Source organism: Lathamus discolor, chromosome 3, assembly GCF_037157495.1.
Source record: "Lathamus discolor isolate bLatDis1 chromosome 3, bLatDis1.hap1, whole genome shotgun sequence".
Lineage (NCBI taxonomy): Eukaryota > Metazoa > Chordata > Aves > Psittaciformes > Psittacidae > Lathamus > Lathamus discolor.
Genome location: NC_088886.1, coordinates 124,946,073 through 124,967,465, shown reverse-complemented (window position 1 = coordinate 124,967,465; position 21,393 = coordinate 124,946,073). Strand labels below are relative to the sequence as shown.

The 21,393-nt window shown below is 37.3% G+C and overlaps 1 protein-coding gene across 4 annotated transcripts in view; it reads left to right on the top strand.

The window, feature by feature from the left end:
• The window catches only part of PTPN4 (protein tyrosine phosphatase non-receptor type 4), a 112,954-nt gene that overhangs the window by 7,284 nt on the left and 84,277 nt on the right, over positions 1 to 21,393 (top strand). Inside the window, exon 1 of one of the 4 annotated variants that reach the window (XM_065671501.1) lies at positions 817 to 873. The exons of the other annotated variants lie outside the window; for them this stretch is intronic. The gene's annotated coding sequence lies outside the window, so the exon portion shown is untranslated. Of the gene's footprint in view, positions 1 to 816; positions 874 to 21,393 lie in introns of those variants that run through there. 4 annotated transcript variants of the gene reach the window in all.

The window sequence follows — 21,393 nt, the reverse complement described above, 5'->3', positions numbered from 1 at the left end:
GGGACTAAGGAAATAATTTAAATTTTGGAGATCTTTGTCAGGGAAGCAAAAGCTATTTTTTGCTTTGCTTTGCTTTCCTGTGTGGTCTGATTTGGTTTTTTTTTTTTTTTTTTGCATCTTCACTTACTAGATTTGCTATTACTTTAGAGACTTTAAGGCATTGGTGATACTGTGTTTTCCTTTAGCTCCTAGTATAGACTTGAGTTCTTTGTTCTATGGCTCTTGGATCTGCTGGGTAAGTGACTTGGTATCTGGGGAGGGGCAGAATGTGGTGGATAGTCTCTGGGTTCTGTTTGTAAAGCCTTTTTTGACTTTTCACAGTCCCTGTGCTTGCAGAAACTGGATCATTCTCAAAATTTGCCATAATTAAGTGAATTTTATTGACTTGAATAATAAGCATAATAAATGTATTAATTAAAACATCTCTGCTTTCAAAAGCATGCCACTTAAAAGGCTGAGAGAGATACAGTAAGAAAATGAGGCATGAGTAACCATTAAGGATATATGCAGTTACACTTAGAACAGAATTCCTCTGTAGAAGACTAGAAAATAGACTGAAAATTAACATCTCACAAGAAGTCCTCTAAGAGGAAATTCCTAAAGGAAAACTTCATTCTTGAGATTAATTAAATGAAAGATTAGAAATTCTCTAGATAGCTGTAAGCTATTTAATAAGACTGAAGTAAGCAATTAAAAGACTCAGTTGTAGTTACCAGCAGAGGCATTGCCTTCTTTTTATGATTCTGGTGCTGCTCCCCCTACCCATCACATATGCTCTCTCTCCTTTTACAGGAAAGCTGTATGTGAGGCTCATTAATGCTAGATGTTTTCTGCAGAAGAATTTTCATAAAAAGCATCCCTCTCTGAATAAGGGTAATGTAGATGATTACTTCTTTGGCATTGAAAACACATACACAGTCCTGAGAAAACAGAAATAAAAGTGCTTTGTAGGAATTATACTAATGAAATGTATGTGAGAGAGCAGCTTGAAAGAGAAAGCTGATTAACATCTGAAACTTCAGCTAACATTTAGCCAGCTTTGAATAGAAGTTGTGTTGCCAATAAAGCTACTTTGTCAAATCTCTGGTTTCCATTTCTAAGTCACATTGATGTAAGCATTTTTCAATCCACCTCTTTACAGTATTCCCCCCCCCCCCATATCTTCCAGACAAACAGATTAATTCAAACTGTTCTGGGAAATGATTATACTTACTCTGGTATCTGCAAAAGGCATTTTTCACTTCTGACTTTCTTATTCATTCTGAATATGTTTTGCATTCTGCTGCACCTGGAGTACCATGACAATTGTGTGTGCTCTAGCATTTTTTGTACAATAAGCTGGGATGTGTTGTATCACTGGAGATCTATCCCTTGTCTGAGGGCAGTGTGTGATAGCAAATCATGTCATCATGTTAGGGGAAAAAAATATTTAACTGCAGATTGACACTAGATTCCCAAGATTGAAGTAATTGCCATAGTTCAGCAGAATTACTGTGCTACAACTAAATGAGAAAAAACAGAAATAATGAATCCTTACATATACCAAGTAGTGCTATTATGATAATTTTAAGTTGTTTCAAAATAAGTTACTGACTACTTAAGTCATTAAAGAGCAGTTTTTATGAGAAATTTATGCGAAAACAGATGTGGTCTTCAGTGAAAATAAAGATAGACTGATAAAGAAGTTTTGAAGGTAAATGTGTTAATGCTATGGTTTTTTTTCTGCTGTAAACAGAAAGCCATATTCTAAAAATCTGCTTTCCATACTTATATGACTTTAATTAGTACTCAGAAAAAAGTACAGTAAAATCTTTTTTCTTTTGACAATGTATAAATATCATTATTTTCCTAAAATTTAAGATGAAAATGTAATCCATTGTCAGAATTTAAGCAAAATTCTAAAAAGGAAGGGATGCCTTTCGTAGTAGCTGTTTATTGCCTTTATAATAGTTCTTTGTGTCTAAGTAAAAATAATAAAAAATGCTGACTATTTATAAAATAATATTATTCTTTTTTGGTAGCTTTGAAAGTGTGGAAATGGGCTTACAGCCCACTTTGCTATGTACAATTAACAGAAACCAAATTGTGTTTTAAAGGCCTAACATTTCTAAAGTTGAGGTAACAGATTTATGTTCTTACAGTGTTGGTGGGATATCCAGTTGCCTTGCAAATGCTTTAAAGTGTATTAAGAATGGCATAAAAATTAATGCTTAGGAATGAGGGCGTTGGAGACCCAGGTCTCAAGCCTTCAATGCTCTTCCAGCACTTGCAAAGAAAGTTCTACAATATATGTATTCTTAATAACTATTTTAACTAATGTTGCTTAAAATCAGTAGGGAATTGGCTTTCAGAAGTATATCTGTTTAGTGTCCATCATATAATTAATATACATTGTACACTTCCCATATATCTGTGGACATGCTAAATAAAATATCTTCATATTGTATATTGGACAGAAGGATTGATACTGTTTTAAAAATCTGTAACACTAAACCCATATTTTACTGGACAACATATTTGAAGAGTATCACAAGAATTTTTTAAAACAATATTTGAGAAGCATATAGCAATGTTCATGCTTCCTCTTTAGGAGTGAAAGGGAAATGTATTTTGTACAAGACTTCATCATTTCTGCCAAACAGTGTGGTACATGCTAGCACTTCAGAAAAATGTTTAAATGTTCTGTGGACTTTTTGCAACTTTTTTTGGCAACACTGCGCTTTCCATTTATTTTGTCCCTTGTTTAGCAGTTTTTGTGTGTGTTTTCAAAAGCACTTCCATTCACCATTCAAGGAATTCAATAGAATTCTAATAGGAACTGCACATAAATAACTACAGAAATCAATGCTTCAATTCAGCCAAGAGTTTTTTGTGACTTCAAAAGCCACAAGAGCATTTATTATTAGAAACATACAGTTGACTTTTCTTGTATTATCTTTTTGCATAGTGATTTGTTTTTTAACACCACAACAAGATGTTTAACAGTTTCATTTGAAAATGATGTATTTACATTTGGCATTCAAAACAGTGTAATTTTTATCTTTTCTGTGACGCTCTAATCATGTTAATTTGCATATTCAGCTCTGTGCAAAGATTATTAGTGAAATATTCACTGGTGGATTTCTCCTCAGAGGTCAAGCAAATATTAAGTGTAGTTTCCTGTTCCTGTATTGTAGTGAAAATCTAAAGAAATCCTTAATGAATGGAGTTTTGGGGTTAATTTTTGTCTGTTCAGCTTATGCAATGTAAAGCATATACTCTCTTCAGAAATTCTCCATTTCCTGACTATAGCAACTACAGAAGTAACCAACCTGCAATAGCACAAGGTTGTCTTGGACGTACTTCCAACCTTTACTATTCACATTGTACCTTGGGCCACGTCAACTGTAACAGGCCTTTCAATCCTGAAGATTTTAGATGGATTATACAGAGTGAGATGGTCTCAAAGGGTGTTGTTTGAGCACACTAGAAGCTTTAGAAAATTGATGCTGCTTTTCTTTTGAAACAGCCCCAAGATGATGTGACATGAAATACAATGCTCTGTATTCAGTAGTACTTACTATCTTCTAAATGGACCCCTTGAGCACTGTGGCTTTGGGGCAGCTCTTGTGCACAGTTTCCATCAGGTTATCATCTTGGGTGTAAAGCATATCCAAAAGGAAACAGAGTTTTGTTCTGGTTGTCAGGAGTGTACTCATTGATTAATGGATTTTACTGTATTAAAATTTTGTTTTTCACTGTTGTTGATACTTTGAAAAAAAAAAAGGTCAAGTTAACAGCAGGAGCTTTTAGATTGCAATAGCCTTTCCCCTTTCCCCCTCCCCCAAACTCCTAATTCCTGCTCACAAGCCAGGCTGGTTCTGCATGAGGATGATGTCATATTAGGAACTGCTTTGTAGAATATCGTCTTGGAACCAACTGGTACCATGACCTGCGACTTGTGTCTCTCCCAGCCCCCTTTACCTTGAGATGCAGACCAGCAGTCCCATTGTCATCTACCTTGTTGTTGCATTGAGCAGGTGCTGGTGGCGGGTGCATGTTTTGGTACTTGAAAAACATATCAGCTAGATGGAGAGGTAGAGAGAAGCATGGCCTGTCTTAATATTTGAAGTGGAAAGACTGTGCAAGTGAACTTACACTGCACCTTGAGAAGGGTTTTAAAGGTGATGAGGGGTGGAAGAGAGGCAAGGTAGAGCATGGTGAGGAGAAAGACTAGTAACACAGTGTCATAACTGTAGTTTGTTAGTGTTCAGTGTTGTCACTTGGAATTATATGCATTTAGGATTTGAGTGCTGCCACAGTGTTATCTTAGAAAAAAGATAAAGGAAGTCAGACCTTCTTTTGGTTCCTCAAAGTTCTTCCCCGCTTCCTTTTACCACTTCTGTATAATTCAGGTTGCATTTGAGTAAGCTGCTTTCATCTTGACAATTATGTCATTTGAGCATCCACAAAGTTAGTATGCTAATGTCTGCATTTCAACTGACTGATAGGTACACCAAAACCTATCTTACGTTTGTCTGTGCAACATAAAGCTTCTTTTAATTTCACTAGCTGTTCAGCATTTACAGAAACAAGATGATGGAACACTGCTGGCACAGTTTCTAAGCCTAATGTCTGAAGTTTATTAAGCATGGTTTTCTTCCTGAAACACACTCTGGCCCTTCCTCTGTTCTTGTAGGTGCTTGGTATTTAACTGGTATATAAGTGAGAATGAAAGAAATAATAATGGGTATCTAAAAATTATGGGTTTGTTATGGAAACTTGGTTCTGTTAAGGGGCAAAAAAGGCTTTTTAGATTTGTCTGAAAGTAAGCATTCATTGTATTTTTAGGTTTGTGAGTCTTCTGCTTCCTTACGAAACCCAGTTTATGACAGTAGGCAAGACAAACTGGACACCTCATGTTTTTGTTGAAGCCATTGTGGATATTATCCATCCCCTCTTGCTCTGCTGCTTTTATGTAGCTAATCCCAAATGTACCAGTGGAGAGGAAAAGAGCATCTATAATTTGTTTTGAATGCAGGAAAGAGAAACAGAAGAGAAAAGAATCAGAAAAGGGGGACTGGAAAGAAACAGTCTTCCCAACTCTTGCAAGTAGTTGCTAGAAAACCTGAAGTGTGGAGGTATTAAAATACATTATTGGTATGGAGGAAAAAAGACTTGCTTGATAGAGTGCACTGTGTTTTGAAGGTCCTCTCTATCATGTAATCCCTTGTATTGAATGTCCTTTCAAACTTGTTGACATTCCTTATACCCTGTTTGTAGAACAGGTGGTTAGAAATTTACCTCAGGCACAAAAAATGCTGTCTTAAATTTGGATTAAATTCTTCTCTGATTGCTTTATTCATTATGTTTTGTACTCATCATTCATTTTCCAGAAGTGCGTTCTCCTGCCTAGGCAGTGTGTCTAAGTTTGTTGCTCTCCTACATTATCATTTAGAAACAAGTATCTAATCGGTGTTAACATTTTAAGCTTCTTAATAAATGTTCCATCAGCTATGTATGGAGAAAAAAAAATGTTTCAAAGTGCTTGAAAACTATGATACATACAGTTTTTGCAGTCTCAGGTGAATCGATCTGAATTCTTTCTAGTTTATCATTATTGTGCTTTTTCAAGTATTTCATTTTGGTACTGGAACAGTCTCTTGACAGTTCTTACTTGATTTATGTCTCTCTTTGTAGCAAAAAAAAAAGGGGGGTCTGAGCTTTTGCAGTACTGAGCATCATGAGAGAGGACCTTCATCTGTCCCATAGGCTGTGTGCCTGACTAAGCATCCTTATATGAGGAATTCCCTATCTACAGAAGCATGACATAGCTGGTTTATGTTTGCATCTTGTGACCTACTAAAAATATTCTCTTTCCTTCCCACTTACCTTCTAAGATCCTTGTCTGCAGAATTGGTTTATAACTGCTATGTATACAAAATCTCTATTTTTTGCAGTGGGTTATGCCTGCTTGAGAGAGTATAGAAATTGTCCAAACTCTAAAAAGAAATGTTTTTGGAAGATAGTTTTCTAACTAGATTTTTAAGAATAAATCTTGTTCTTGTGTTCTGGAGACACTAAAGACAGTAAGAATTATTTCTTTTTCCTAAGTTTGCACTTGTTTTACTGTGAATGAAGTAGATCTTAATTAAGTCTCAGTAAATGACTGGATACAGTGTTCATGAGGAGTTGTGGAAATTGCTGGGATTAGTAAAGAAAGCACAAATTGGATCAGAAGCGGACCATAGAGAAGACTGCAAACATCTATACTGTAAAAGCAGCTAACAGGCTGGAGAGAGTGTCATGCTCTTCAAATATCAGTCTTGAAATTATTCCTGTCTGATTACATTTGTTAACAACCTTGGTGCAAGAAATATGTCGTTCTTAAAAGCTGTACATAACTCAAGAGTTCAGTTTTTTTTTTTTTTTTTTTTTTAATCCTGTAAGGAAATTAAGATAAACCTATGGATTTAAGTACTAAAAAAAAAAAAAAAAAGAAAAATCAGTGCAATTTAATGACATGCAATCAAGTATTTAAGGCATAAGAGTGTATCTTTGGCTTAGGAATCATGAATTGGTAAGTAGGAGGAACTTGGGAATGCTGATAGTGATTAAGTAACAACTCAATACAAAGTACCAGCAAGGCTTAACCCACTGAATAGTTGCCAGCCATTCACTGTCAGAGCAGGATGTACCTAATAATTTCTGTTCTCTGTCTGCACTGGCTAATGGTTTTTGTTACTGACTTGGATAACGCAAGAGAATTGGGAATAGCATGCCTAAAGTTTCTCTCGCAGCATCAGCTAGGGGTGACTGTGAATATATCCAAGGAAGAAGTTTCAGTGCAGAATGCTTCTTGAAACTTGGCAAGGCAAAGTAGGATCAAATTCATTAGTGTCTGTAGAACATAGTGTGTCTCTTAAAAATGAATTTAGAAATAACATAGCGCCTCCTCATAGCAGCCTTCCAATATATGAAGGGGGCCTACAAGAATGCTGAAGAGAATAGGACAAGGTTAATGGGTTCAAACTTAAACAGGGTAGATATAGATTAGATATAAGGAAGAAGTTCTTCACTATGAGGGTGGTGAGGCACTGGAAGAGAGTGCCCAGAGAAGTTATGGCTTCCCCATTCCGGGCCGTGTTCAAGGCCAGCTTGGACAGAGCCTTGAGCAACCTGGTCTAGCGGAAGGTGTCCCTGCCTGCAGCAGGGGGTCGAAACTAGATCATCTTAAGGTCCTCTCCAACCCTACCCATTCTGTGATTGTGAAACTATTTTCTAAGAAATATATCAATCATTTTAAAGTTTAGACTGTTTTTCTTGCACAGTTGTTTTCCAGACTTTCTTTACTTTTCGCATGAGAATACACCTGGAAACAAAAAGCATTCTTTGAGAGTTTTGAAATGTCTTGGCTTTTAAAAGGAATTGCATAAATCAAATTTCAACTCTGAGACACATTTTCAATTTTAATATTAATATTAAAAACTTAGTTTTAACAGTAACCTTTAGTATAGGTAGGTAGAACTTCTGGCAACAAACTGAAATAATGGCCTCACACTTCAGGAGATCTGTGCTGAAACCAGCTGAGGTCGTAAAAGAAATTCTATCTCTGTTCCCATTTCTCTGAAATAGAATGCTGGTACTCAGTCCGATACTAGGACAGCCAAAAGGTTGATCAACAGGAACATCTGGATCTGAATGTCAAATGTCCTTATGTGGCAATACAACTAATTGCAGCTCACTCTTAGCATGTGTCCTAGTTCAGATTTACAGCATTTGCAATAAGATTATCAGTCTGTTATGCTTTTTTTCCTCTCTCTTCAGAGTTTGTAAAAATATAGGAAGGGGAAGAAACCTTTATTTGTTTCTGAACAATTGACGTAATTTTAATAATTGTGTGGATTAGGTAATGTTCTTTAAAGGCTTTCGTACATCTTCTGTGTGGACTGGTCTGGCTGTCTCAAACACTTTTCAGTGCCAACAATGTGCCAAGGTGAGCTGATCATGTGTTTTAAACCTTAAGGGTGTTTGGAATGCTTTTGATGAATTGCTTTTCCTTTAGGATTTCTGTTCCTGCTTGTCTTTAGTCTCACCTGAGTGTACTTGGATCAGCTCTATAACAATACAAAATAAAAAAAAAAATAAAATAAATTGCAGGATTTGTCTACATAGGAATTTCATGTAAAATAAAATTCTGCAACCAGCAAAGTCATTATTTAAAACTTGTCCTTATGGATGTTCTTATTCCCTGTTGAGTGTCTCATGGACTTTTGGTTGAATTCTCTTCCGAAGTCAAATAAAGGCAGCCTTAATGTTGAATAAATGGGTGCTGTTTTGGATTATGTTATGTTGTGGATTATGTTGGATTATGAGAAAGAGAGAAGAAAAAAAGAGAAAGAAAAATATGTTAGTTTTTTAGTAAACTGATTCAGAACCTGGACATCTGAAATGATTTGTCTTGAACTTCTGGGGGAGGCATCTTTTTTCTTTCTCAAGGAAAAAGATTTCTGTGGAGTCTTTTATGCATGCTAAACATTTTAACTATCAAATCACAGGAAAGCACAAAAATATCAATGTGTATGGGACATAAAATTGTTTATTTCACATGATAGTTAAATTCTACATGGCTTGGGCTTCTAAGTACTTACACCAGTTCTGAAAAGTAAATTTACAGTATTATTTCAATGTCAATTTCTCTGTATTTGTTTTAGAAAGAAAACTTGAGCTTCTAAACCAGTTAAATGGTATTGAGGAGTTCATTTGCCATCTGAAAGGCATCTTTCAACTTGTAACCTAAAGGTTAATAGATAGGTGCAGCTAAAAATACATAGGGATCTTAATACTTCTCCTTTGTGCCCAATTAAACATTGGCTACTGTGTATAAATATTTTTCTTCTGTAGCAATTACTGTTCCAGGACCTACACCCTTGCCTGGTATAGTCATTTTCCAGATGTTAACTCAGCTACACATAGTTAAGCCTGTGTCAGCTCAACTCTTTTCATGGACTATAGCAGTAATACATCCCTTGAGCACCGTAAGACCTCTGAAGCAGGGTTCTCTATGGCTGTGCAGATTCCTACACAAATTTTTTAATGGAGTTACCGTAAATGTTATTAATACTTAGTCTTTTCAGAGGATTTATACATACACTGACATCTTAAAAGTTGTGTTCATACATCAGAACCTTTGTGAATAGTAGTATTAGTACATGAAATCTTTCACTTACAAAGGTTTTGGCCCTTACTGTTGAGAAGAGAAACTTAAGATCGTGTGTATAAGTGATGCAGGTCCCCAAACCTGTAGGGAGCCTGCAGCAGTTCCTAGAGGCAGATTGTTTCACTTTGATTGTCTTTGACTTTCTAATTCCAGTGTCACCATCTTTGTACTTCTCATGATCTCCTGCTGTAGTCAGGTTGTGATAGAGGTAGGTGGGCTGTGGTTGCTGTGTTTTTTGGCTAATGTGTTGCAGCAGAAGCAATTGCACAGAAAGGTCGAGATCTAGGGTGCTGTGTTCAAATAACTGCTAGACGCAGCTGATAATGACAGAAGTTTGAAAGGGAGGGAGCAGATCCTGCTTTATCTTCTCCTGCTGCTGCTGCTTCTTTTCTGCTTTACCCGCAATTGGTATAGGCCTTTGGAGTCCATCCCTGTACAGCTACATGGTATTTTCAGGTAGGCGAAGGTGTATCATCAAGCAGCTACATAATGAGCTTGGCCTTGCCTACCTCACCCCCTACTGCCTCAGCCAAAAGTTTTATACCAGTTACATTAGGTGCACTGATGTGAAATTCACAACATCTGTAATCTCTCTTGTATTTTCATACCTCAGAATATCATGCAGTTTGTTCTCTAATCTCTCTTGTATTTTCATACCTCAGAATATCATGCAATTTGTTCTATTGGCAAAAGCGACAGTGTTGATTTTCAGTGTCTGTTTAGACTTGGACATCTGCAAAGTGAAAAATTGTTATGAATTAAAAGTCTAGACTCCAGCAATAATCTGACAAATAGTAAAACTGAGTAAGAAATTTAAGTGAAAGTTTCAGTTAGAGAGACTTAATTGTAGAAAAGTATATCAGCACCAACTACAACAGGAAAGTCTGTTTTTCTGGAAAGGTTTGCCAAAGTCATTGATGAAGATAAAATCCAATCTTTTCTGAGCTGCTTTGTGTGATTGTATGCCAAAGATGATATGCTAAAGGGATCACAGACTTTACGCCAAGTTATGCAGGATTTAAGGATTGCTTGTTAACTAGAGGAGGAAATTTTTTCTGAGTTGCATAAATTAACCTTTCTTCTAACAATTTATCTTTTGTTTATGTACTGTTCCTTGTTCATTTATACTGTCATCATCATTCCCCCTTCCCCCCTGTGCACTAGTCAGTTCTCATTCCATGGGGGGGAAAATTCTGCTTCAGAAAGGCTGGCACAGTACGTGTTGCAGATAAGAATCCGAGTGCTGCGTTGGATCAGATTAAAGATCCAGAACTTGGTAATCCTGACAGTGATGAACAACATGGAGAAGTGTAAGATGCAGGTCCTGTATACAGTGAACCTTCCTTGGTGTAGTCACATACAAACTGTTTATAATTCAGTTTCCTAGTTTTGTTTGGTTTTAAGATGTAGGTACTAATGACTATAACTTTTATTCTTTAGGAGATGTAACTATTTTTACATGTTCATGGTAAACCCAAAAGCATTTCCAGTATGTTTTAGGCAATGAAGTACTGGACTGAAAAGGAAACCACTAGTGTGTTATCTTTAAATAGAGTATTGTATAAGCTTTAGTGTTCATTTTCATAGCAGAAGAACAAACAAGCATACATTTGAACTTACGAGGATCATGTTGTTGATACATATGGCATGTAACTATTATAAAAGACCTCATTCTACTGCCAGTCCTGATAAGAACAGCGAGAGATGTATGACCAGTGTGGGCTGCTGCCACTGACTCACTGTGTAATGACAGGCAAATTACTCAGTTTTCTGCATCCCGTTCTACTCCTTTAGAAATGAGAAATACTGTTTTGCAGTAAAAACTCTTTGAGTTCCTCAGATAAAGGAGGAGTTTGGGGTTTTTTTTTGGTACGCCTACTGAGTATATAAATTTGAAGTGAGAAAATGCAGCAAATACCAGGTTCTATGCAAGTCTTTTACTGGTACAGACACAATATGATGAGTCTTACTTCTCATTCTGGATTGTATTAAATCACCTGAAGACCTTTGTAAAGCACAAGTGGAAAAGATAGGTTTAGGTCAGACTTGGCACTTGAGTCTGTGTTCTCTTTAAGCCTTTTTATAGTTAAGTACAGCTTCAGTAAAACTAACATGTGCATTGATAACTACCATTCTGTTTTCTTTGATATGCCAGACCCTGTACCACCTTCAGATGAAATAGTACATGGAGCCTTTAGAACAGTTGTCTGTCAGTCTCCATCACCTCTTTTATGTAATGTCTTTGACTATGTTTTATCACTGAATCTTCATGTTTTGGGAAACATGATCTTTCAGGAATCATCTGTGTTAACACTATGGTCTTAATCTTTCCTCTGGTACATCATGAAACAAAATACAAATTAATGATTCAGACACCAGGAAACAAGTCACATGCCACTTGTTTCTTCCCAACTGTTCTTCACTGTCATTGTTTGCTGTGTTGTATGCAAGTCCTTTTTATTCTGTAGTGAAAGAGACCTAAATAATGTAGGAGATTTTAAGAGGGGTCAGTAGCAGATAAGTGATGAAATGATACAACAGTTTCAGCTGTATATAGAATACTGTTTGGATAAACATAAAAAGAATGCCATTATTTCAGCACTGACACGTGGAAATTAACGTGATGTATGGTTTGTTTTTTATAAATTCAGACTTATTTTATGGTAGTCAATAAATAGCTGTGGAAGTGGTGGAGGGTACATCAAATTTCTGGTCTCTGCTTCAAGGAAGAATATGCTGTTCCCTCTTTTTGTGATTGCCCCTTTGGTTTTGCATCTTCATCTCCTATTCCATTTATCATAATGTTTCATCCCTTTTTTAAACACTGACTTCCTTAGACCTTCACACCTCCCCTTCCTCCCCCCCCCAAGTGCCTGCTTTAGCTTCAGTATTTAAAAAAAATAAATAAATAATAATAATAAAAAAAAAAATCATCCCATCAGTGACTGTAGCCATCATCCCATTTTATCTGGTCATGTTCTGTCCCCAGTTCAGTAAATATACAATAAAAAACCTTTGGTTTTGAATGTCTTTACATTTTCCCCCACCTTTTCACCATTTCCCTGTCTTGAAATTGCTTTTACTGAAATGAATGATCTTTACTTAGCTGGATGCTAATACTTTTAAATAGGTGTGCTTGTTTTGACCATGGAAGAAGCAGCTTCCCCACTTTGTGGCCACCTGCTGTCCTTGTGCTGCAGTAGTGCTTATGCTGCTGCGCAGTGAACTGTTTTGGGGAATAGGTTTGTCTGAAAAATCAGTTTGCTGAAATCGTGTTGCTGCTTAATTCCCCACTCTGGTTTACCATATGGCTGTACAAATGGCTATGTCAGCAGTAGGGAGAGGATGATGCAAGGCTGGAAATGAGAGTCCAGACTCAGGAGTGGGTTAAGAATGCTGTGTTAACTAGTGGTGCCAGGTTATGTCAAAATAAAAAGTTCATCAGAGTAAAGTCTAATTGTCTCTGACATGATCGCATCCTACTTCTGGAAATTCTGATCTCTGCTGCTTTTTTTTCTTTATGTCTCTCCCTCTCCCTCTTATTGTTTAATGTGTTTTCCAACTCTGGTTGTTCATCTCGTTCTTACAATTGATCAATAACATCACTGAAAGCCTTCCTTTTTAGGTGTACATAAGAGGTGGAACCTGTCATCCCCAGAACATGTTAAAAACCTCCTATTTATATCATCTGGGTGGGCCTTATTAGTCAAACCTCTACTATTATTTGGAAATACCTGTCAAATAATTGCAGTAAGGTTTAGACTGATAAGCTGTTGGAATTGGATATGTATAAGTTTCAAAAAGATTATTCAAATCAGTAGTTTTCCAAGGCAGCACATGGTGAGCTTAGTGTGAAATTTTAAAGACCTCAGCCATTTTGGTAGAATCATTGGCAACAACAACAAAAAAAAATAATATAACCTCACCTGTTTTCATAGTGTCTCTCCACCAGGGACCAGGTACCTTCACAACAAATAATTTTGCTTTTCATGTTCCTGAAATCACAAGGCGCTCTTTGTCTATAAACAAATGCACTTTCTCCTTAAGTCTACAGGGACATACACTCATTAGTCTGCAGTCAAGTTATTAGTAGCAGCATAAAAGTGTTTGTGGGTTGTTTTTGTTTTTTGAAGAGGGTATAGGGGGAAGAGGCTGGTTTGTTTTGCTTTACAGATCCTAGACACATTCAGAAATGATAAAATATACATCTGAATTTAAGTTACCTGCAAAGCTGGGCATTTTCAAATCTGAACCTCAGTTAAGGCCCACAAAGGATATAAATTCATGTCTAAATTCAACTCTGTATACTCCTGCAAGTAATGGGTAAATAGATGTTCTGGCTCAATCCAAACCTGTACGTAATACATACATCTGCATATGTTTAAGTCTTGCGGTGTTTCAGCTAACCTAAGAATATCTTCTGTTGTTCTTAAAAAAATCGTGTAAATTGTTCCCTCTATTTCTTTACTTACTTGGAAAAAAAGTAGCAGAAAAAGTGGCATTGTCAACAGTGTGATACATATCCCTGAGACAGTTTCTGCAGCTCTGCTTTGATATTCAGCGATGTACCCTCTGGTCAGTCATATGAGCTCTAGTTCATTGTGTTGTCCTTGCCTCCTTTATGGCTACCGTAATCCTGATAATTTGCTTTCAAAATTTCCATGTGTTTATAGAGCTAAAGGATCAATCTTTGGCTCTTTCAAAGATCAAACGACTAAGTAAAAGAAAAATATGAGCTTAATGCACCAAACCAAACTTGATCATACAGATGATCTTTCTGGGTTTTTTTTTGTTTTGTTTTGTTTTTTGTGTGTGGGTTTTTGTTTTGGTTTGGTTTGTTTTTTTTTTTTTTTTTATAAATAGGTCATTTTCTAAACTTCCGTACCAGGATTTGATGCACTGCGTTTGTGAAGGTCTCCATATGAACTGCTGAATTCCTGCTTTTCGAAGTATAACCCCAAATCAGAAATGGAGAACAGACTATTCTGTGTCACATCAAATGTAAATAAATACATCTTTTTGTGAGTTTATATTCCATGAGTCTCTACACCTTCTCCCAAAATATCCTGAGGTGCTATTTTGTGTGCACTTGGGGATCTGATGTCATTGTTGTAAGACTCTTCTTACAACAAGTAAGAACTTACAAGTTCTTAAGCACTCTTCTGCCTGGTAGCATTTACTGTCATCTTTCTTCTATTCTCAGTAGCCATATAATACCTTTTTAGCCTGTGCCTGTTCTGAACTGCTGGTACCTGCTGATAACATGGTTCTTACTGCCTGCTCTTTTCCATAAGCCCTTGAACACTGTTCTCTTTTTCCCTACTGAAAGGAAGGCATGATATTCATTCAGGAGTTGCTCTTGGATTCCTGGGGTGATATTTTTCTTGAATTGTTGCCAGTGGAGATAGTGATTGTGTTCTCTTTACCTAAAAGTTACTGTCAAATAGTTAGTTCTCTATTTCTCCAATTGCCTTGCCTAGATTTTATGTGCTTTCCATAGATGTCATATTTTTGTTTGTAAGTATTCTGAAAACAGGCATTTAAGTAGAGGTTCTCTGATCTCCCTTAACTCTGATACAGGTATTCTGGAAAGTGATCTTATGTTCTCTTAAATTATTTATCAACCGTATTCAGTAGAAAACTGAAAGGACCTTGATAGTGAAGCTAACAAAACAGGAAAACAAACTAAATACAAAGGTGTTAGTAGTTGCTTGTAGTAGTTAGTGGTTTTTCCTGTTTTATTTTAGATAAACATTCAGACAACTATAATTTTAAGACCCATATTTTCCCATCCCTTGTGGTCAGACTGGAAACTGAACAGTCCATGGAACTGTAAAATGAGATGTAAGAACCAGACTAGCAGTATTATTAGAACTTGCCATATAATGGCTACTCCTACTCCAGCTACCAATGTCTTCCCATATAATTTTTCAGAGGAACATAACCACAAATTTACAAAATGGCCTAATAGAATACATAGTGGCAAACATGTTAGTGGCTGTTCATAGATGTTAGATATTTTGCAGTAGTGACCAGCTTGTGCCAGAGATGTACGTGTAGCATAGCCTGTATATCTTTTGGAAAAAAAATAAAAGCCTACCACAAAGTCTTCATGAGCTGTAGGTTTGGGTATCTGTGCTCTTCAGTTACTTATTTTGGATTTCTTCAGAGCTAGATGAGATTTTTCTGCACTCACATGAGCTCTGTCAGCACTTGTTCAGTCTAGTTGGCACCTCTTCATTTCTCTGGGTTGTTTTTTTTCTTTTCTGCAGATTTTCTTAGAGAAAGGCGGATGATCTAACACTGTGAAGAAATTCTAATTCGTGTTTCTCTTTATATACTTCCAGAGGACAGATGGACATGTCTGTTATTTAATAACGCTCATGTTACATCCTTTGTAGGGAATCAGAATAGCTCCTAGCAGTCTGCCTGACTGTCAGTAGCAGACACAAGCTTCTTGCTGGTTTTGTGTTAAATAACAGGGATTTCTGCTCTGTGGGCTCCAGCTTTCCAAGTTTTGAGAACAGCACATTCTCTGATGGGCATTGTATATTCCTCATACTCTTGGCTGCTGAGAAGTTCTCTTTCTTTGAGAGATTTTTGGGTGACCTTCTGGTAAATAAGCATACTGTGCTTTTTCTTGGAGAATGGGAGCTACTTTTGAAAAGGATAAGGCCGTGTTGGCAATAAACCCTTTACCATTGCCCCGCTCTCTGATGTACATAACATCACCCTCATTGTTAAGGCATTGCCAGAACTTCCTGACACCAGCATCTGAATCTGGAAAGAACAAGCTTTGTTTCATTCTTTCCTCTGAATTATCTGAGTGTTCTTCAGCTCTCACTATTCTGCTTGCCTTCTGAGCTTCCCCACCATCAACAAACACTTAAGGAGTGGCATGTTACACAGCACTGGCTACCTGCTGTTTCACAAGTGGTGGGTCATGTTCCTGGCAGCCCTAATTCAGTAATTGAGTGATCCAGCTGGAACTGCATCTCTTGCTCTCTGGCTTCACAGACTCCAGTTTTGGACCTTCTAGCATTGACTTCAAAGGAGAGCACTGGACAAAGCTGAAACTTCTCAAACCTTTACTGGACTGCAAAAGGACCCATCAGGCTGTGTGTTTCTACTCCCCTTGCAACTTCTTGGAGCCACCAAACCTTTTCCAGTTATGGGTCACTTCCTTCCTGTGATGTAGGGAATGAATTGTATGCAGTTGTCACATCTTTCCACAGAAGGTATCAACAATTTCATGGTGGACCAGGATGTTGGTGTTTCTGTTTGCTGACAGTTCTGAGACTGTTGAACTCTGACATTGGCTGCCCACCTCAGCAAGTGCATGGTTTTATCTAAATGACAAGTCAGTATTTGCCAACCCATAGCGACAGATGTTTGCTGAAGTGTACTTGTTCTGAAGTCAGTACTGCTAATGCCGGTATGGTGGCTGGAATTCAGAAATGGTAATCTGGACTTTGTTGACTAAAATACTCCCCATAATCATAGTGCTAATGTAATTATTTAGTTCTCCTTCATATACCATCAAAGAATGCAGTTTCTATCTGCTCCAGGTTTATTCTGCATGTCATGGGTTGAAGTTTTTTGCCTTTTTGTAATATGGCAAGCTTGTTTATCTAAGTCACAGATTCTCTAATTATATCAGGAATAACTGGGAAAACCAAGCGAAGTGTTTGGTTTTTTTGTTTTGGCTTGGCATTCTGAATCTTCATGAGCCTTACTATTTTGGATTGTCTCCTACATCTTTGTTACAATGAAGCTTGTTGCTGACTCAGTTTACCATTGTGTTTTTGGAAATACTGAATTTCCTAAAGCCCGTATTTAAAGTTCTTATTTTAGTGAAAGACTTTGGCTCTCCAGAAGAACTGAATCTGGTCTGTGATACTCTGATGAGAATATCTTACTATTTAGAAAGAAAGTAATCTCATCCCATCAGTGAATATGGCTATTGCTTGTGTGATGCTAGTGCCTTCATTTTGGGAAAATACCTCTTCTGAACATCTTTCGGAGTGTGAGGAAGAGCTTTGTGTTCTCAGTTGAGCATACCGCTGTGCAGAGAGACTTTACTCTGCAAAATGACACTCTGTGCTTTTACCTGTGGCTCCTGCAGCTCCTTCCAGGGAAACTGGGCTGTGCTGCACAGCTGCTGGCTGGGGAAAGCGTACGTGAATAGACGCTGGAAAATAGAAGAACCCGGTTACTGGTTTCTTTGTTAATATGCACATTCCATATCCTGCCATATGTCCCTCTTCTTTAGCTTTTTAGTTCTGGGATATTACAGACAGTGTTTTCAGGAGTGCTTCAGTAATGTTGGACTGTGTAGTTGTAAAACACTAATAGAACAAAGTAACAAACTTTTTAATAATGTTACGATAATGCTAGTGTTAAGGCAGCGTAGAAAAATGAGCTAAAACAGTCATCAACAGCAATGAAAGACCATTTGGTTTTATCCTTTATAGTGATATTAAATGCGAGACTCATGAACTTTTCTTATCTAAACCTTGAGAGGCTATCTTTACAGCAATTGGGAGGAATAATATTTTTCATAGGCAATATAAATAAACTGCACTTCTAAGATAATATAGTTTAGCTGTTAGCTAACTAGCTTTTTAGCTTAGCCTATTCTTTTTTTAAGGATATGAATTCTAGATAAAGAAAAAAGCTGTTGGAATAAGCAGTCCTAGGCAGTATTACTGATGTTGCCTTCTAATAAAAGAAGTCTCATAATAGCCAAATTTTTATGATATTGTGGCTTTGCCCCCAAGGGAAAAAATAGTGATGCTCTGTATGAGGTAGAAATTTCACTTTCTGTCACATAATGCAGAAGGCAGCAAATAGTTTGGGGAAGCTGAGTTTAGTTATAAAACAGTGCCTAAAGAAGAAGACCTAAGAGAGTGAGTTGGCCTGACTACAGAGGCACATGAATGAAAAGAGTTTTTAAGCATAATGCCAAAGAGGAGCAGTGCAGGTGTGCTGACTCAGAGAGCTCATCACCTGTTAAAGATGTCTTCACGGATTAGTTTGTGTCTTGTTAGACTGTTCCTTCTCAATACGCTTTATACAATAATTCCACTTTAGAGAAAAAATGAATGTAATCTTCCATCTTCAGAGTGCTTCTTCACACTCAATAGAGGCTGTAAGGTTTTTTTCTCTTTATTTGTTGGAAAACTTAGCTGCTGGAAAGCTGTATCATGTCACTGTCAACATGTTTGTGCATGTTGAGGATAAACTTAATCAGTTTTCCTGCAGGGTTTTCTCTTCTCCTGAAAGTCTTGTTTTTGAAGGAGGTTGTCCTTAAGCATTACAGGCATTGAATTTTTCCTGCTGGTGAAGATGATAGAAAAATGAGCCAGGGCAAAGTTCTGAAACCCAGAATTAACTGCTGAAAATTTGTGCATCTGGGAGACTTAGGGGAGAAATCACTTGACTGTGCATGGTGTGGGAATCTTTCTGTACCTTGCATGAAGATACATGAAATTTTAAAAGCCTTTCAATGATTTTTGGTAATGCTATATCGGTGATCATGGTGCCATCTATCCCTTCCTTTCATAACTTTGTGGAAAACATCTCAGCAGGTGTTGCTCTGATTAGATGTACCTTACCCAGCATCTCTCTCAGGCTTGGGAGCAGACTTGGGCATGGTTCTTGTCTCGTGGCTACAGGGTTTTTTTCTTTCTTCTGGGTGGTACATTTGGTTTTCTGAGGTTTTGGGGGACATTTTGGTAATTTCTGTTGCTGTCCCATCTTCTGCACCCACCCCAAAGGAGTAGGGCATGGAGTAGCAAAGACAAGGGTGAAACAGTTAGAAAGCAGACTCTTAGAGCCTTGAGAAGCTAAGAAGGGCTGTGGAGGAGATCTAGAGCGCTTGAAGGAGGGGGATGGTACAGAAGTGATAGTTTCATTAATAAATAATTATCTTTGTAGCTTCAGCCTGGCTACTGCATCAACCTGTGATTCTATAACCATCAGCTCATTTGTGAATCTGACCCATGTTTGTACCTGCCTTTCCAGGGAAAACAACAGGAACAAGAGCCAGACTATTTTAGGGTTACTTACTTAGTAATTTATTTAAATTGCCTAATGATGCCTAATGATTTTTAAAAAACTATTAGTAGCCATGTTTAAAAGTCTAAAAACATAAACTTAACAATGTATTATCTCCACTGTCCACTGTTACCTATTATTTATTTCAGGGATGATTACATGTGCTGGCTAAAGACAACAAATCTTGCGTTTCAAGTTAAATATTCATAGAAGAATGATTCTCCTAAGAGAGACTGTATCTGTCTTTAGAAGATAAGAAAATATATTGAGAAGATTTTCTTGTTTATATTACCAACATGATAGGAATTTCTGTTGTCTGAAATGGTATTCACGAAAGTAACTTAAACGTCCATTATTGTAACTTATTTTCATTTCTCTGCAAGCCTGTGCTGATACCTTTTGAGTATAAAAGCCATTGTCTTTTATTGTGACTTCATGAACTGTGAATATATGCAAGAATTGTAGTGGGAAAGTTTAGGACTGCATTTTCTTTTGAATAAAATACATAGAGTAAGCTCTTCTAGAGCTTTTGGGAAACTTAAAGTCTTCATAAAACTTGGCTCATTCATTGTTTTTGAGATTTGCATACTGAATTGATCTTACAGGCACAATTTCTCATTTGTGCAAGTTAGCACTAGTGGTGACTAATCGCGCCTGATCTGATGCTGAACTGATGCGAAGACTGCCCTTAATTTTGGAATGGCTGACACCAAGTTGAATTCTTCTTTATATTCCTTCTACCATTAATAGTCTCTGTGCATGGCATTGTTCAGAGGGAGAGACTGCACAGATGCTCACTTTTGCTCTCTGTTTTCAGCGGTGTTTGGGGTTTTGTTGGTTTTAGGGTTTTTTTTTTAATTTTTTGTTTGTGGTTTGTTTGTTTTTTCCCCACAGTAGCTTCTGTTCCCTTTTCTAAAAGGGAAATGAATCTGTCCCAGAATGTTGACTGCTTGGCAGTTGAGCAGAAAAAATGTTCAGTGATAGCCTCAAAGGAAAGGTATTTAAGGAAGCGATGACTTGACTTGTTGGCAGCTTCCCTTCGACTGTTTTTATAGACAACTGCAAAAACTTTGATCCTCACCTTCACCAGAAGGACAAGAAGCTGGGAAGCTTGGGTATGTTCTGCAAATCTTTTTCTCATTTCTTTCAAAAGACTTGAATCTTTTTTGCTCCACAGTCTTGCAGGAATTTCAGGATTTGTTTGTCAAAGATCCATGTCTCCACATACCAGTGCACACTGGAAGTATGGGTCACTTGGTACATAACCGATCCTTGAGAACTGGAGTGTTGGGCAGAAATATGCTGTTGCCTTCTACTGTGTTCAGCGTGGGCTTTTACATTGCACCTGAGACATTACGCCTGAGGAAGTAGTTACTTCCTAGATTTAAGAACTGCAGCATCATTTCCGTGCTTAGTTTTAACTGTGGGGAGTTAAACCCCTTTGATAGGGGTTTTGACTAAGTGACAGCTGCTTGCATAATAGCTTGTACTGAATTTTTAAATATTAAAGGTCTGCTATCATAAAAGTAATTGACTTGTCTTACAGCAATGCTTCGCAAGTAGCTTTGGAGATAAAATTTCCTCCCTTCTCTAGAAATAACAAATATAGCAGCAGAGTGAGTTTTATATTGTGACTGTTGCTTAAGCCATCATTGCAGATCAGCTACTTAAAATGTGCGTTCCTTATATGCTTTTGGAAATTGCAGTATTCTGGATAAGTTTGTTTTCTTCTTGAAGATTAACATTACCTTTTTTATTTTGACTATGAAATCCCTTTCTGGAATTGGTAGGATGCCAGCATAGGTAAAACAAGCTCACTAAGCATTGTGTTAGGTCTCCACTGTCAGGATTTTGTAGACTAACACGTGCTTTAAATGCTTGTTAGGAATTTGAAGCAGATAGACGTTCAGCATAACCATTCCTTAGTCTTTAAAGTATTTTTTCAGTGGAATCAAAGCAGAACAGAGAGCACTGAGGGAGTTGTTTAAAATCTGTCGTTCAGTCCTGCTGCCTTGCACAGTACCTTGCTCAGAGGAGGTGGTGGGGCTCAGGAGCTTTTAGCACTTGCACAGACAAGCAAAGCGAACTGACTGCAGTGAAGATGGAACAGCCATGCAGACTTCTGGTTTCTAACA